This window comes from Mercenaria mercenaria, chromosome 17 (genome assembly GCF_021730395.1).
Source record: "Mercenaria mercenaria strain notata chromosome 17, MADL_Memer_1, whole genome shotgun sequence".
Classification (NCBI taxonomy): Eukaryota; Metazoa; Mollusca; class Bivalvia; order Venerida; family Veneridae; genus Mercenaria; species Mercenaria mercenaria.
Genome location: NC_069377.1, coordinates 65,876,933 through 65,893,675, shown reverse-complemented (window position 1 = coordinate 65,893,675; position 16,743 = coordinate 65,876,933). Strand labels below are relative to the sequence as shown.

General features: G+C 34.0%; 1 long non-coding RNA gene across 1 annotated transcript; it reads left to right on the top strand.

Annotated features, from left to right (window-relative positions):
• The first annotated feature begins 4,594 nt into the window (after positions 1 to 4,594).
• On the top strand, positions 4,595 to 9,850 carry LOC123536428 (uncharacterized). The gene is made up of 2 exons (XR_006683318.2): positions 4,595 to 6,678; positions 8,088 to 9,850. It is a non-coding gene; the product is annotated as an uncharacterized LOC123536428 (long non-coding RNA).
• The last annotated feature ends 6,893 nt before the right edge of the window (positions 9,851 to 16,743 follow it).

Sequence of the window (16,743 nt, the reverse complement as noted above, 5' to 3'; positions counted from 1 at the left end):
AATTACATGATAAAAATATGTTATAGAATTTTTATTTTTTTACTTTATAGTCTTCAATGATACTTCAACAGAAATCCAGTTGTTACAGAGTAAGATTTATCATTTTACGGTCATAAAACAGGACTGTAATTATTCTTGCATATTATTTATGGTCATCTTATTTATTAATTCTTGTTCAGCAAACACAACTCTTTCAAATGATACCAAAAAAGCATGGGGTCACCAGGCATCGAAATTTGCCTATTTGTGGATCGGATACCTTAAACCCACCGGAAAGCATAAAATTATACGATGTCGCTTCTGATTCAATAACGCCAAGAACCAAGATAATCCTTGCATTTCAATCTTAATTACAACTTAAATGCATTTGCAGCCTTACTTCGAACTCGCTGGAAAACAAACCTGCTGCTACTGAGTCACATCTACTTTGTAGATGTATGGAGACTTTTCAAAAGTGTCTTCAAAATGCGACAGTCAGTATGTGCAGTGATTTATATCAATAATAGTAAGGCTATTGCCTTCTGAATTGATTAAATGGAAAAGACATAGAAATCTGGTTCTATCAAGATTAAATACTTTTAGCATATTTGAAGTCTAATATGATTTTATGTTTATAGAATATACAAGACCTGATCCTTGCATATCAGACAAAGGACCTCAAGCAAGCGTTGGAAATATTATTATTAAGAAACAAACAATCTGCATTCAACAAGAGGAAACGAAACAACTCGAGATAAAGAACCTAACATAATGCGGCAAAATGGTATCTAATCGGTTCACGTGTCAAAACAAAATATAAAGACAAACGAGTTGTTCCATGTCAGAATCAGCGATTCATTGTATTTATGTTAGGAATGTTATCTTGATCAGTCTCTTCGTTATTTGGTTTCACTTCCGAGATGCTTTTATCACGCCAGGCAAATCAAAAGTTTAAAACCCCCATAAAATCTGTCAGTTTTAAAACGTAGCTCACTCTACAACACCAATGTAAAAGTTACTTCCTGAATGTATTGTTAACGGACGTTAAAATTTTGTATACAAGTTATACATATGGAAGGTGCATAGCTAAAGAAATACTTTCTGTCATACTATTTTTCACGCAAATTGTAACAACCTTATTGAGTGGACGCGATGCTCGAGAGGGCGGGGCGGGGCGGGGCGGGCGAGTACATGAGGATAGTGTTTCTATGATGTAAGTAAAGGTAACGAACTAAATATATATGTGTGTAAGTATCATGTCTTTATAGAAGGTAAAGCAATAAGAGAAACGCAGGATAAAATAAAAATATCAAAACAGTTGGTTAAGTATTTTTTATGGAGTCTGCCACATGTTCCATCAGTCACTGTATGGTAACTACAACGGTAGCTGTGAGTTTAGATCTGTCCAATATGGCCACTCAAAGCAAAAAACAATGGAACATCATGTAAGTTTTTAAAATTATTTCATACGTCTTTTTAAAATTCTGGTACCAAACTCAATAACATTAGTAGTGCCTAAAAAGCAATCGCCACAACGGCATTGCAATCTGAATAGTATTTAGCTTAAATGTGTCCTCTAAACTTATAGAAATTGTTCTAACACACTTTTTAGGGTCATCTTGTATCCATTTCAAACAATTTTGAAAGACTGTCTTCGAAACTGGTAGTAGTAATATCAAAACACTTGTAAAACTAATCATATTTATCTCTTTGAAAGTTTACACTTCCATTTCATAGGCATAATTATATATTTATAAAAATATAAAAACAAGTGACGGATGGCCATGCTTCGTTTTTCGAAAGATATATTTGAATATGTACCGCTTAGGCTTTCAGTGCAAACTATGAGAACATAAGTTGGAAACAAATATTTGCAGTTAGGAAGGTCATCCAAAAGAGATGTGCATGTGTTATCCATACCGTTACATTAATGTTTCTACTACACTCAACTTTTTGTGTGTCCTTTTGAATATTTAGGTGTTTTGTACACATCACAGTTGATACATACTTATACCAGAGATTATAATTAAATATATTCACACCCATTAAGACTAAGTAGTTTGAGTTTACTAACAATGACAATGAAATGTTATAACACCTAATAAGAAATTGAACAATTTCTATAAGTTTAGAGGACATATTTAAGCTAAATACTCTTCAGATTGCAATGCCGTTGTGGCGATTACTTTTTTAGGCATTACCAGTGTTTTTGAGTTTGGTACCAGAATAAGACGTATGAAATATCTTCAAAAACGTACATGATGTTCCACTGTTGCTTTTTTTTTGAGCGGCCATATTAGACAGATCTAAACTCACGGCTACCGTTGTAGTTACCATACAGTGACTGATGGAACATGTGGCAGACTCTATAAAAAGTACTTAACCAACTGTTTTGATATTTTTATTTTATCCTGTTTCATTATGCCGGTGTTTCTCTTATAGCTTTACCTTCTATAAAGTCATGATACTTACATACATACATATTTGGTTCATTACCTTTACTTACATCATAGAAACACTATCCCCATGTATCACCACAGTAAACAAGTGTGTGAAGTTGTTAATGGAATCTGAAAAAAGATCCTTTGGAGGCATAGAACGCAACCAATCAACATAATAGAAATCTCGGTTTGACTGAGTCTGTACATCAAAGGTAACGAAATGTGAAACACCCCTCACGTCCCCTTGCACCGGTCTGTTATTAGTAAAACTGAATATACTCCATGATCCCAAAGGACCAGAAAATAAAACAACACTGAGTCCTAGTACGGAGTGACTATTTACAGCCACCATACGGTTTCAGTTCATTCTTTAAAGTGGTCAGTGAAACAAACAAACAAACATGCATACAAAGGCTTAACGCAATTTGTTAAGTAGAAAAGGCGCATGCCTTTGTGACAAAGTCAAATTAGAGTTATGAAGCGTGTTCATTGTATGTTAGATCATCGCAGTAAACAGGTGTGTGAAGTTTTAATCAGTTAATTCAACTAGTAGTTAATGAAATACCTGCGTACATACAAAACAGTTATAAAGATTATCTATTGGAAAAATGGCATAACTTTATAAAAACGCGCACTAGAGTTATGGAATATGTGTGTTTCATACCAGATCATCACAGTGAACAAATGTGTTTCGTCTCAATGCAAAATATTTTCAAATCGGGACGCTGAAGGTGACAAACAGACGCATGCAATAGCCCTGTGTATTCTGAAACTACTTTTGGAATTGAAAACTAATTTGTTCAGGGCTTTTGCTTTTAAGCTGGTAGTGGAAACGGCAAACAAACGTTTATAATGGGAACATAGTTTCAGTTCATTTACGGATCACTGTTCCTGAAACGACAAATGAGATGAACAAATGAACTTTAAAAGCATTTGTTTTAGATCAAATCGTCCTGGAGACGGAAGATTGGCTTGTTAATTGACTTGTATGCATTTCCACTACCGTCCATGAACAGGCTCAATCAAACCGAGCCTGCAACATTTTCGTTTTTGTCGTGTTGAGCGACCTGTGAAGTTTCCACGTTTTGCTATGCTATTGTACAATCTGAACCAGTTAGGAAATCAAACATACGTACTTGCAGCCCATGTTTGAAAAGTCTTTTTGACTATCTATCAGGATATATAATGCTTCATTTTATAAATGTTCCCGGAATTAAATCATTTAATACACGTAACACATTCTCACTTACCAGTGAAAAAAATTATTTACTACAATGTGAACTCTTGAATTGTTTGAATACAGTTTGTCCTTTTACAAAGATCCAGTCGAAAAGGTTCCCGGCGGAAATCTTTCTAGTACATTTATACAGCTCCTTCATGGAACAAGAGAAGAGCAGATTACGTCAGAATATGTCGTTTTACTAGACAGTCAGAAAATTTTGAAAGGTCTTCTTTCATTCTACAGTCAGTTCAGAAATTCACCTGAGATATGTCATACTCCAGACAATGTTCTGATTGGCTGACTCTTGAATTGTTTGAATACAGTTTGTCCTTTTACCTTAGATATTTAGTTTTATGACCGTTAGTGCGCTTCTTTCCCTAAATGTTGTTCTTGGTGATGTATGACCTTTTGTGTCAATTCGCCGTAAAATCCAACTCACCAGATTTTATGCCATCCATATACAAAGCCACTCAGATACCCAAGAAATTAGTGAAGGGGATAACTGTAGTAGTATCTAGTTTTATCAACCTTGATACCGATTATGTGAATTTAGTTGCTATCGAAACCGTAACATATACTAAATCCAAACCGTTTACTGTTTTTCAATTACTTGTATCCAAACCGTTACATGTTTGATATATGTGGTTGACTTCAGGTTATTTTTTGTCGCAAAAATACTAAATTTTCAGTTGAGAGACAATGACTATATATGTGAAAATTTTTATAACTTCGTTTTAGCTTTCTGATTGTCATAATCTGCACGTTTTATCACTTAATATTTTTAACTGGACTGCTTTGATAATTTTATATCCCATAATTTTGAGCTTAGAATGATAAGACAAAACGGTATATTTTTTTATGTAAAAATTGTGGTAAATGGGAGAAATCACCAAAACTTACGCGATGTTTGGAGGGGTTGGGGGAGGGGGGGGGGGAGTGGGGTGGCTTTTGCTCGAAAGAGGCCATATTAGACAGATCCAAACACACGGCTACCGTTGTAGTTACCATACAGTGTCAGTGTAGCGTCTGACTTTACTACACCAAATATGTGATGTGTTTTTTTTCATAATTTTACCAATACAATTTTGCAAGGACACAGAATCTTACGAGCTTCATGCATGACATACGCGCTCAAGTCAGGGCGTGATATACCTTTTCGCATCAATGTCTTTAAAACGCTTGAATTTTAAAAACCGTAATAAAAGTTAGTAAAATATAAATATGAAGCTTTTGATTATGACTGCCCTGCTGAATCAGCTTATTGGTAATATATTAATATATTTATTGCGATCATTGCAGTTTTAAATATGACCTAGCAAATCCAATTAATTGTGAAATATTTATCTCATAATGTGTTGCAAATGTCTCTCTTTTCATATATTCTAGTACAAATTAAATCATTAAATATATAGATAGAGATTCAATCAAATAAAAAGACGCAAAAGTTTCCAGATAGTTAATTTTATTGAGAATAAATATTACCGACTTCTATCATTCAAATAGCGTGATACATTGTAAAATGCTGTAATTATGTCAGGCTACGTAGTTTCTTGTAATTTGTCATTATATAAAGTAGATTGCTACTTAGATAAATAATTGTATTTCATGGTCTGATGATAAATGCTATATGAAAATTATTGTTCATATACCAGTTAGCAGATTCTTATAGCTTAACTTTCATTGCATAAAGAAGATGGCCAATAAGTTACATGGTCTGTTGGTAAGTGCTATATTTTGTTAATACCATCTCGTCTTGGCATGGTACCACAGGCCTGGACCCAGAAATACGCGGGAGGAGGGGAATGAGCACCAGTGTAGAACCAAGTCATCGCCAGCGAGGCGCATAGCGCCGAGTGGGACAGGCACGGGATGGGGACCTCCTCTCATGTTAGTGGGCTCAGGGGGGTCTCCCTCTGCAAATTTTTGAAATATATGTATGAAATGGTGGCCTCTTGTGAATTCTGGTCTAGATTTTAAGGTATTGGAGGTGGTACTAAGTGGAGTCAGGGGGTCTCCCCCTGGATTATTTTTAAATATAGGTATGAAATGGTGGCCACTGGTGAATTTTTGGGTCTAAATTTTGAGTAAATATTCCTTTTGCCAACAGACCATGTAACTTATTAGCTATCTACTTTGATGAGTATAGGTCACTTCTCAGCCAATTAGTACTTTGATCAGTATAGGTCACTTCTCAGCCAATTAGTAGGGGTGGGGGCATGGGCTTCCTGGGCCTGATCCTGGACCCGGGTCTGTACTATTTACAACTAAAGCACAGGTCTTGGACATAAAACTGTGATGTAAGTTGGCGTTCTAATTTGTAATTTCATTCTCTTCCACTAGGTACACGTATGTAGTTGTAAATGACTGGTAATTTGCCGTACATCTGATTTTCATAGATTTACCTTTGTATAGAGTTGTTGCACCTCCTACTACATTCTTGCATTTCTATTGGTTAAAAGGTTTTCACGTGATGATTCTTTTATTTTTATGAACGTTTAGTACATTTTCATGTCGAGTTGGGCTAAAAACAAGAGGTCCAAAACCAATCAGTGACTATCCATGGAAATATGTTGGGACTGTATAATAAACATGGGAACTTGGGTTAACTCCTCACTTCCCATCATTTATCATACATGTACTGATCGAACGTATTTCCATGAACACTAACAAACCCGGTACACAAAAATAATTACTTGGTCTGGAAGGGTGGGCTTTAGACTCAGAAGATTCATAGTGTCTGTTCAAACTCTTGGAAATGAAAAACTCATTCATTCGAAAGATTTTATAAGATTTCTATGTATCTTGACACAATACCTTGATATCATTGTGAAATTTTATAGTTCATGAAACTAATGTCATACACCTTTTATAAGCATACTAAAAATAAATGTGATTTTCTCCGGTTATGTCCGCCTATGAAAACTTCCTGATACTAGTAGTAAACAACGCATGTATAATACATTGAAAGCTATTTTCTGTCGTAGTTTTTTTAGAGCTTTGATAGTTTTGATTATTAGATGACCATTTAAACCACAGGTAAAATATTATTTTAATAACAAATTAGTAATAAATCTTTAGATATACGTTTTGATATATTTTCTCATAGCAAAATAATGTGATTTCAATTTCTTTGTTTTTAATTTTAAATATAATATATTTACGAGACCTGGGAACAGCGATCTTTTAATTTTAAAGATAACGATTTTTGTAAATTCTTGATTGAAATATTTTAAAAAAATTATTGGCGTACAAATGTAAATATACTATATGTTGATCAGCTCAGCTAAAATTATCACATTTTTTTTAAATCAACACATTCTCTACAATCTGATTTTAAATATACGAAATGTTTAGCAGCTGTTTACATTTTTAGTATAAATGTGGTCTAAAATGAACTAGATCTTTGGCATATTTGTTGAAAAAAAATCTAGAAAAAAAACTTCACAAAAATGTTTTTTTCTTTATGTTTAGCGTACAAAAGAAATTAAAAAAGATATTATTATACGCTGCAGACATTGTCTTTTTAAAAAAAAAGCGATTTCAAAGTGTTTGAAAAACATTGATAAACTGCAGATATTTTTAATAAAGCCATAAAATGCATGTCTTTTACAAAGCATTAAAATGTAATAAAATACAAAATACAAAATAATGATAAACCCTAATAATGATAATTTTAATATCATTTCATGAATCATATCTTAAGCATTGATATACACAAAGGCAAATGGCACAAGGATCGTTTGACAATCAATATCTTTACTGATTGTTGAATTTTTGAATATAAGATATTCTGTAAAAATAGAATATTTTGTAATTTTTCACATTCTTTCATCTACGTTATGTATAACTAATAATAATTCATACTATTCTTAAGTCATGGTACTGTTTACGAGGAAACTTTCACACAATATACATTTAGTAAAACAATCCCATTTCCAAGAAGATGAGTCATCACCGTAGAATGTACACAATACACTACAACAAGTGCAAAATGTGCACTTCCTCATATAGGGAACAATAGGCGAAAGTTTCCATGACTAAGAAATAATGTTACATTTCAAACACATAGAGTATCCACTTAATATTTTTATTAAATTAGAGTCTATAGTCAGTTATTTATTTCCACGTGTTTCTGTGTACATAAATTATTTTATTTTTTATGAATATAATCTTAGTTCAAGCATTCTTGAGCGTTAAAGAATATTTTATGGGTTAGACAATCGCATTTGTTTTTGAAATGATAACTTGCTTAATAAAAATGAATCAAAGAAAGACTTCACAAAAACAACTCTTCTTGCCCAAAGACGGCACATTTTATGAATTTATGGTTCATTTGATTCTTAAAGGAATTGAACAAATATTCTGAAAATTATTTCTTCACTGAAAAGATAAAATAAATATATATTGCATGAAAAGTAAAAATAATCATAACTTACATTTTTCAGGAAAATGAAGCTTAGTGCGATACCTTTGCTTTTGCTGTTGGTTTCAAAGTTTTCAATGGCTCAATCATTGTGTTTTGGATGGACGGGAACATGTTTCTCGAGTTTTCAAAGCTGTGAAGGGATCACACTCGGGATGAATATTCCAGGATATTATACATGTGCTCGGCAATGCCATTGCCTCGGATACTCAGTAGGAAGCTGCACAAGGGACACTGGGTTCGAACTTTGCTCTCAAAGAATGCCATGGATATGCCTTTGTCGTGGACATGCAATTCGTAGGAGAAATAAAAGACGGCACTGTTGATAGTGGCCACAGATTTGAGCAATTTTAACCATTTTAAACAGGATTTAGACAATACATGAGTGATTAAAGCCTGTTTGTTTCAATGTTTAAAGAGTGATATGGACAATGTAGATATTTACACTGACCTTTAGAATTCTTTGTAGAATTTAGACATCTGAAATGTTTAATGATGAGAACAAAAGACTGTAAACATTTACTGTTGATTATAATACTGGAGGTTAGATTATTTTAATGTTATGGATAATAGTGGATTTTAACTCCTAATTTTATTCTGACGGTAAGTATGAACTAGCCATCTTTAGGCTTTTAGCAATAAGGGCTTCAGAAAAGTCTATGTTTATATTAACTGTAATTGTTAAGCAGACTATGTATATAGTCTTTGTTAATGTTAATTATTATGATATTTAAAATTATTGTATATTTCTAATAAGTTATATGTTGATACAGATTTCAAAGTGATCTTAAAATGGCAAATAACGCTCTGTGAATCATCTTTTGCATTATGTTCATATTTAGGACTGATTTCATTTACTGAAAAGTTTTACTTCATTCAATACTGTATTCCTTGATGGAACTTTAAATTAATTTTGTAACAAAGTTGTAGGTTCAAACAGTACATGTAGCGTATTTTTGCCGATTCTTTTCTCAAAACATTTTCCTGTATTTTGGCCATTTTTCATATTGTTCAGGTTTGGTACACCCTTTTCTTTGTTATGATTTATTCTGGTATAAAAATATGCCTAAGACAAATATTGTTACATACTAATATATTTTATTTTTGTATATCACTACATATGACGATGCTTTTTATAAAAAAATATAATACCTTCAAAGTAAGCGTAATGAAGAAAATATGAAACAGAAATAACAATTTCAAATGAAGAAAAAATAATCAGAAAAGTAGGCTAAATAAATAGTAAAGTAGCGAATTAAAATACCAAGCACGACATTTCATAATATCTAAATTAAATCAAGAATTGAAATCAGTTACGTTATCAATACATCTGAAAGGTGTAAAAGCCAACATATCTAGCACACTAAATTCAAGTAACTGCCCTGGTTAAACTAAAAATACTGAATCTGAGGTTCGCGGGTTCGATCTTCGGGCGCCGCGTATATGACAATTTGATAACAAAAACATTTGTAAATCAACAGTGGGTTTGTGAAAAAGAATCAACGATAACTACAATAGAGTCTATGATTAATGCAAATTAAATAGTTTAGATTTTATTTACAAGGTGATACTTAACTATTTATTCAATTATATATATGTTGATGACATTCTTTGACGTATTTAACCATTCTTTCGTGAATATTTTTATTATTGATATGATGTGTTCAACTTATTTATTTATTACACTGACGAATGTCCTAACAATAGAAAATCCCTGTACAGACTTTTTATGTGTATGTGTATAATTTCGTGTATTATGCATATTATAAAAAAGTCAATAAACGATTATGTTATTTCTTTTATTTCTTCACTGTCTCTACCATTAAGTTAAAAACTGAATTCTCGATAGTTATCTTAGAAGGGCCTGCAAAATTCGAAACAGATCGTTTAAGCTTTGTATGTATTACATAGTGCATTGTGACCCTATATTTTTTATTCATTCATTGATCTTTTATGTAAATAGTAATCAATTACACATCTATACCTACACAGCGGTAGGGTTTCGTTTCAGCGAGGTTGCATTTTTGGGGGTGGTTATTCGTTTGTCTTTGTTTAGTTTTAAACTTTGGCACAAACGAAGTTTGGATAGTTTTACAAAACATCCAAACAAACAAAAAGAACAATAGTTTGTTTTTGGACGGTGTATAAGTCGCATATTGCAGAAGTCTTTTACATTATTTAATTATTTATTTTTCCAATGGGTATGTGAGTACGATTAGATTTTAAGTATGTCCAAAATTAACCAAAACAAAATATTTACAATCGCCCTATTCTTTTCCATTGCAACAAGGCAGTATTGCGACATCAAGGAATTTGTTCCTAGCGATATGCTGAGATATCGTAGGAATAAGTTTAATATAAAAAGAATCATGTGTATACAATTTACCAAAACATTAGACCCAAGTTTCATGAAGAATATCACAGAAATCCGTCAAGAGATTTATAGGATATTGAGCATACACGAAGCAAAGGCTCAGATCTTTCACCTTTAGTTGTGACCTTGACATTGAGCCTGCATGGTTGACTCATGCGTTTTGCAAACCATTTTAACCAAAGTTTCAAGAAAATCCTTCGAGTGGTTTAGCAGAACAGGAGGGGACAAGAAATTGAAGGCTGAACCATTTGAATTGTGACCTTGACCTTGAGCTGGCATGGGTGAATTTTCCGTTCTGCACATCGTCTTGATAAGAGGATTACTACAGCCATATCATATCAAAATCCCAGTTTACTTGCCTTAATCATGAATTATCTGCCCTTGAAAATTGGATTTTTTTTAGCATTTTCTGATTTTCAAGGGCAGATAATTCAAGAACAAGCACCGATACCTATGAGTTTTAATACATAATGATATTTCCGTTTTTAACTTGATTCTCAATCAGTACACAAAGTTTAAAGAAATTCTGTCCGTAGAAAAACTTTTTTTCTATATACATATAACTGTCAGATGTGTCTTTAAATTCAACAAAATGTGTGCAATTTATTATATAACCCTGTTTAAAAATAGAAAGGAAATATAATGTAAATACAAGAAATGATTTTTTTTTGAGTTTATACGAAATAAACGACAAAATAGGATCGGCAAATTAAACATGAACCGCTATTGCGGTTCAAAAATATTTTATTTCTTAAATATTATCCGTATATCTAATACAGATTTTTATTCGTATACATATTGTATACAAATATAAAAAGAACATAGATCTACTTCTATTAGATATTAAGTTAATGGTTTATTAATGTATTAAAATGCGCTTTTCGTACTTCAAATTCTCTTTATCATGCACATCTGAAATGACAAAGAAGTGATTTAAATTTATATCTCCCACTTAACCTAGGTAAAAATTGTACTTCCTGAAACATTTTGCACTAAGTGACACTCATTTATATACATGTGCAAACTAGTATGTAAATTATTATATTATTATTATACCACATTTATATAGCACTCTTTTCATGCACTTGTACACGTTCAAAAGTGCTTTACAGAATAAATTGCAAAAATACAAACAAATACGTATACAAAGATAATGCATTCCACATTAACAAAAATCATGAATGAAAACAAGTATAATTTAAAAAAAAAACAAGATAAAAAAAAATAAATGTATCGGTCAGTTAACAAAATATTGTACAAAAAAGTGGGTTTTGAGCAGGCTTTTGAAAGCAGCTAGCGTGTCAGCTTCCCTGATTTTGACAGGAAGAGAGTTCCAAAGCTTTGGAGCAGTGCACGAAAAGCTGCGATTGCCATACATCATGGTATTAGATTTTGGCATAACCAGTGACAGCGTGTCTTGCGATCTTAGGGTCCTGACCGGTTTATACACTTCTAGCATATCCCTAATATAGGCAGGGGACTGATTGTGTAACGCCTTAAAGGTGTGGGTCAGAACCTTGTACTGCACCCTGTATTTCACTGGCAACCAGTGAAGCTCCTTCAGAACCGGTGTTATATGATTGCGACGGGGCGTCTTAGTGATTACGCGAGCTGCAGTGTTCTGGACATGTTGCAACTTGTTAAGTGTGCTGTTTGGTATACCACTTAACAAGGCATTACAGTAGTCTAACCGTGAAGTAACCAGGCTGTTTATAAGGGTTTTTGTGGCATCACTGGTAAGATACCGTCTGATGTGACCTATTCTGCGAAGTTGTGCATATCCAGCCCGGCACACCGAGTTGACTTGTTGTTCCATATCCATACCGCTGTCAAATACTGCTCCAAGATTCCTAACACATTTCGTGGATTTTATCACAGAATCACCGACCTTCACAGAAACGTCATCAATGTACTTGGAGTTACGCTTTGATGTCAATAGCATTACCTCAGTTTTGTCAGCATTGAGCTTCAGCATGTTGGAATTCATCCACGAGACAATTTCAGTCAGACAGCTCTCAATGCGGCGCAAAGCTTCACTTCTGGCCACAGCCTCTATCGGCTTAAAAGATAGGTATAATTGAGAGTCATCAGCGTAGAAATGATGAAGAAGTCCATGACGTCTGCATATGGCACCCACGGGTTTAGTGTACATGATATAGTTCTTTGGACCAAGCACTGATCCCTGGGGCACACTGTATTTCATCAACGTAGGCGTCGACAACTCACCATCAACGCATACAGTTTGATAGCGGTCACTAAGATATGATGACATCCATGCAAGTGCTTTGTGTGTGACTCCAAAATGATGTTCGAGCCGGTGTAACAGTGTTTGGTGATCAATCGTGTCGAAAGCCGCAGAAAGATCGAGTAGCACGAGGACTGTTACAGAATTTTGATCGAGAGATGTGAGGATGTCATTCTGTACCTTTATCAAAGCCGACTCAGTTGAATGAAACTTTCTGTAAGCAGACTGCAGTCCCTCATGTAGCTCATTTTCACTCAAGTGCCGCTCAAGACGCGCATCTACTACCTTTTCTAAGATTTTTGAAATGAAAGGGAGGTTAGATACAGGCCTGTAGTTTTTGAGAATGTTTGGTTCAAGACCTGGTTTCTTAAGCAGGGGTCTTATCCTAGCACTTTTAAACTCTTTTGGTACATAACCTAATTCCATTGATGTATTTATGATGTTTGTTATCAGCGGCAAGAGCTCATCGAGACATTTCTTCAGAAGCCATGTTGGTAAAGGGTCAAGTTCGCAGGATTTGTTTGGAGATTTTTGTATAATTTGTTCTACCTCTTCTATCGTTGTAGGAGCCAAATCAATAAGACAGTTTGCTACTTCTTGGTGTTCTGGACAATGCAAGTCTACTGAATCACGATCAGTTTGGCTATGCGAAATAATATCATTCCTAATGTTCTCAATTTTCTCGATGAAAAGTCACTAAACTTCTGCGCAAGTTCCTTGGTGATGTGTTAGAGGGACGGGAAGCATCTTGGCTGTCTCCTAGTAGATTTTTGGTTATCTTGGCCAAACTTTTGTGGTCAGTGCCACACGACTTCACCTTATCAGAGAAGTAGTCGGTTCGGGCCTGAATTAGGAGTTTATTCATGGTAGCACATTGGTCCCTATAAAGTTGATGGTCGATTGTTAGTTTGGATTTACGCCACTTCCGCTCAAGCTTGCGTTTTAAGTGTTTAGCCTCATGAAGTTCGTCTGTAAACCACGGACAGCTAGGTCGAAGAACGATAGTTTTTGTGCGTAAAGGAGCGTGTTTATCTATCAGTAAGGATAATCCTTTTGAATATGCATTTACTAGCTGATCCACGTCTGCGCCTTCTGGAAGCGTATTTAGTGCAAGGGACGCTGAGATGTCTTGTTTGAAAGAACTTACGTCAATAGAGCGTAGTTTCCGAAAAGAAACTTGCTTCCGTATCGGAGCTGGTTTTGCGGCACTGGCGTTGAAGTGAATTGCATGGTGATCCTGTGACATATTACCAGTATTGTCACCAAGACCTGGATCGATGACCTCGACACATGATATTATTTTGCTGTCGTTCCTGGTTATTACAACATCTAATGTATGACCGCGGGCATGGGTTGGTCCGTTCACATGTTGATGCATACCACATGACTGAAGTACACTTTTAAATCTGACAGCATCTCGGTCTGATGGAATATCAAGATGGAAATTCATGTCTCCCACAATGATGATGTCTTTATCAACTGTAGCATACCTGCCTAGGAAAGTAGGCCATTCTTCCTCTAGAAACACACTAGTCTTTAAACCGTTTTGTTTTGTTGGTGGTGGTCTATATATCACTGCCACTCGTGCAGAAAATCCATTGATGCTCAAATTACAATCCATGTATTCAAATTGTTTAAAATCTTTGTCACGACTAGATGCAACAACACGAAGAGTAAATGCAGACTTATGTATGAGAGCCACACCCCCTCCACGGCTGCCGCTGCACCGTGCCACACTTTTAATTGAATATCCATTCGGTACAAGTTCGCCAATACACGTTTTATCCATGGTAGTTCCGAGCCAAGTCTCAGTGAGTGCTACCAAATCAAAATCATTTGAAACTATGTGATCACACAGAGAAACTGTCTTATTTTTGACAGATCTTGGATTGAAACTGCATACACGAATTTTCTTCTCACTTCTTCCTGTTGTAATGGATTCACATCTAATTTTGGTAACATTTTTGGTATTTTGCTGCTGAATTTCAAGGTTTTGGCTATCCATACAATTTGAACTGTTTATACAGATTTCATTTCGTGGTCGAACTATAATTATGATTTCTTCAGGCAGTACTTGTAAATTATACAAATGGACCCCTTTATTGACATCCCATATTGATTTAACTTTATGTTTACCTCCTCTTGAACCTCTGTATTTTAAAATACCTAACTGTTTTATTGTTGTTAAAAGAGGAATATCTGGCCGAAATTTCCTCCGGGCATACTTTCCAATATCAAGTAGTTCACGTCTATTGTATTGGTGTTTGACATGAAAAGCTACAAGTGATAATTGGCCAATCATTGTGTGTGAAGAGAAATCAGTTGAAAATTTCAACGTTATTCTGAAAAAAAAAATGCACAAATAAATTGAAAAAATACCAACAAAATGCAAGTATTTCACAATATTTCACAAAACTATTTACATCAATCTTCCCACAATCAACCAATACAAACTTAAGACAACTTCCACATATATATGTTTAGTAATTCTCGAGAAATAATCAAATAAATGTCAGCGAAATGAAATGCAGCCTACACTTGGCGCAATATATAACGGTAAAATGACGTTCCTGCTCTGAGTATAAACATTTTTTCTTAACCATTTCAGACATATCCATTTTCAAATTGCCTCTAAATATGCAGTTGCATGGTAAATTATTTTTTAAAGGAGTTTTAACATATATAGGTTAGGGCTTCAACGTTTTATTTTATAATTCAATAATAATTCTATTCATTCACTGTTTATTCAGCAAGCTTCTGCAAATCCTTTGTTTTGTGAATTATACTGTATAATAACGCGTAGAAGAATGTAAGCACCATGGAACACAGGCTGTTGAGCACCGTTGGGTGCCTCTTCCCGACCTCGATAATGAAAACATAGGAGCAAAAATATCTTTTTTGGATTTTTTAGAGTTTAGTTTTTTTGAGTATTCAAGCAATTTAAGCTTAACCCTTTCACAGCTGAAATGAATAAATTTATATTCTGTATTTGAACAAACTTTCTTCAATAAAAAGTATTTAAAATGCTCTCCATTATTTGTAGAATAATAGTTCCTTTGCACTGCTTGAGTATAAATGAAAATTACTTTTAATATAATGTAAAATTCTAGTTGCTTGCTTAGAATACATCTGCAACTTTTGGTAGAGAAATGGTCCTAAAAATATTTAATCATGCTTTCTCATGGAAAAATAATTGTATCAATAAACCCGAAATTTTTTATTACACCGGTGATGATATTTGGTAACGAAATATATTTTTCTTTTACAAAATTTTGACAGAATAATTAAATCCATTCTTCTAATCAGATCTAATTCTTACAAGAGCGTAATTTTAAAAAATCTAATGTATTGTAAAGGAAAAAACAACAGCAAACTATTATTCATGCTGTTGTTTTAATATTGTTTAATGAATTTTAAAACGAGCGTAACCGATAGAAAAATGTGTGAAATTAAGGATTAACTGATTTGTTTGAAAAAGTGAATCCGATGTCTCTTTACCTTTCTTGAATACTGTAGCTTCTTTGTGATAAAAACTCCTGTAATGGTTTGAAAATGATTAACTATTTTATTCCTGTACAACTCCTTTAATATTAATATGATTAATGAAACGACACAACATCCGAATTGTTCCATACATATGAACAGACAAAAAGACAATTTTCTCCAGTGTAACAAATGTAACATTAAACCATTCTACTGAGCTAGCGGGCAGATATTTCATGTCGAGGGATAGGGAACCAAGTGGTATATGTCCACCGTGTGGAATGCTTTTTCGATCACAACCAGAATAATATACTCAGTAAAAATCTTACCAAAGTGGGGCGTCAAACATCATTTTGATTACGTTGTTCTCCGGGTTGCCATTCACTAAATACCACTGTTTTGTTGAATAAAGGTACGTTTTCCTTAGAAATTGATGAAAAGGAACACAGAACAAAAATCCGAAGCTCTTACGGTTACTGAATTTTGCAGTCGCTGATCCTTTGACTCCTGCATTACCAATCAGTTCAGTCATGTTTCGCCTTACATTGGTCTTCAAAATGATTTAATTCATCATTG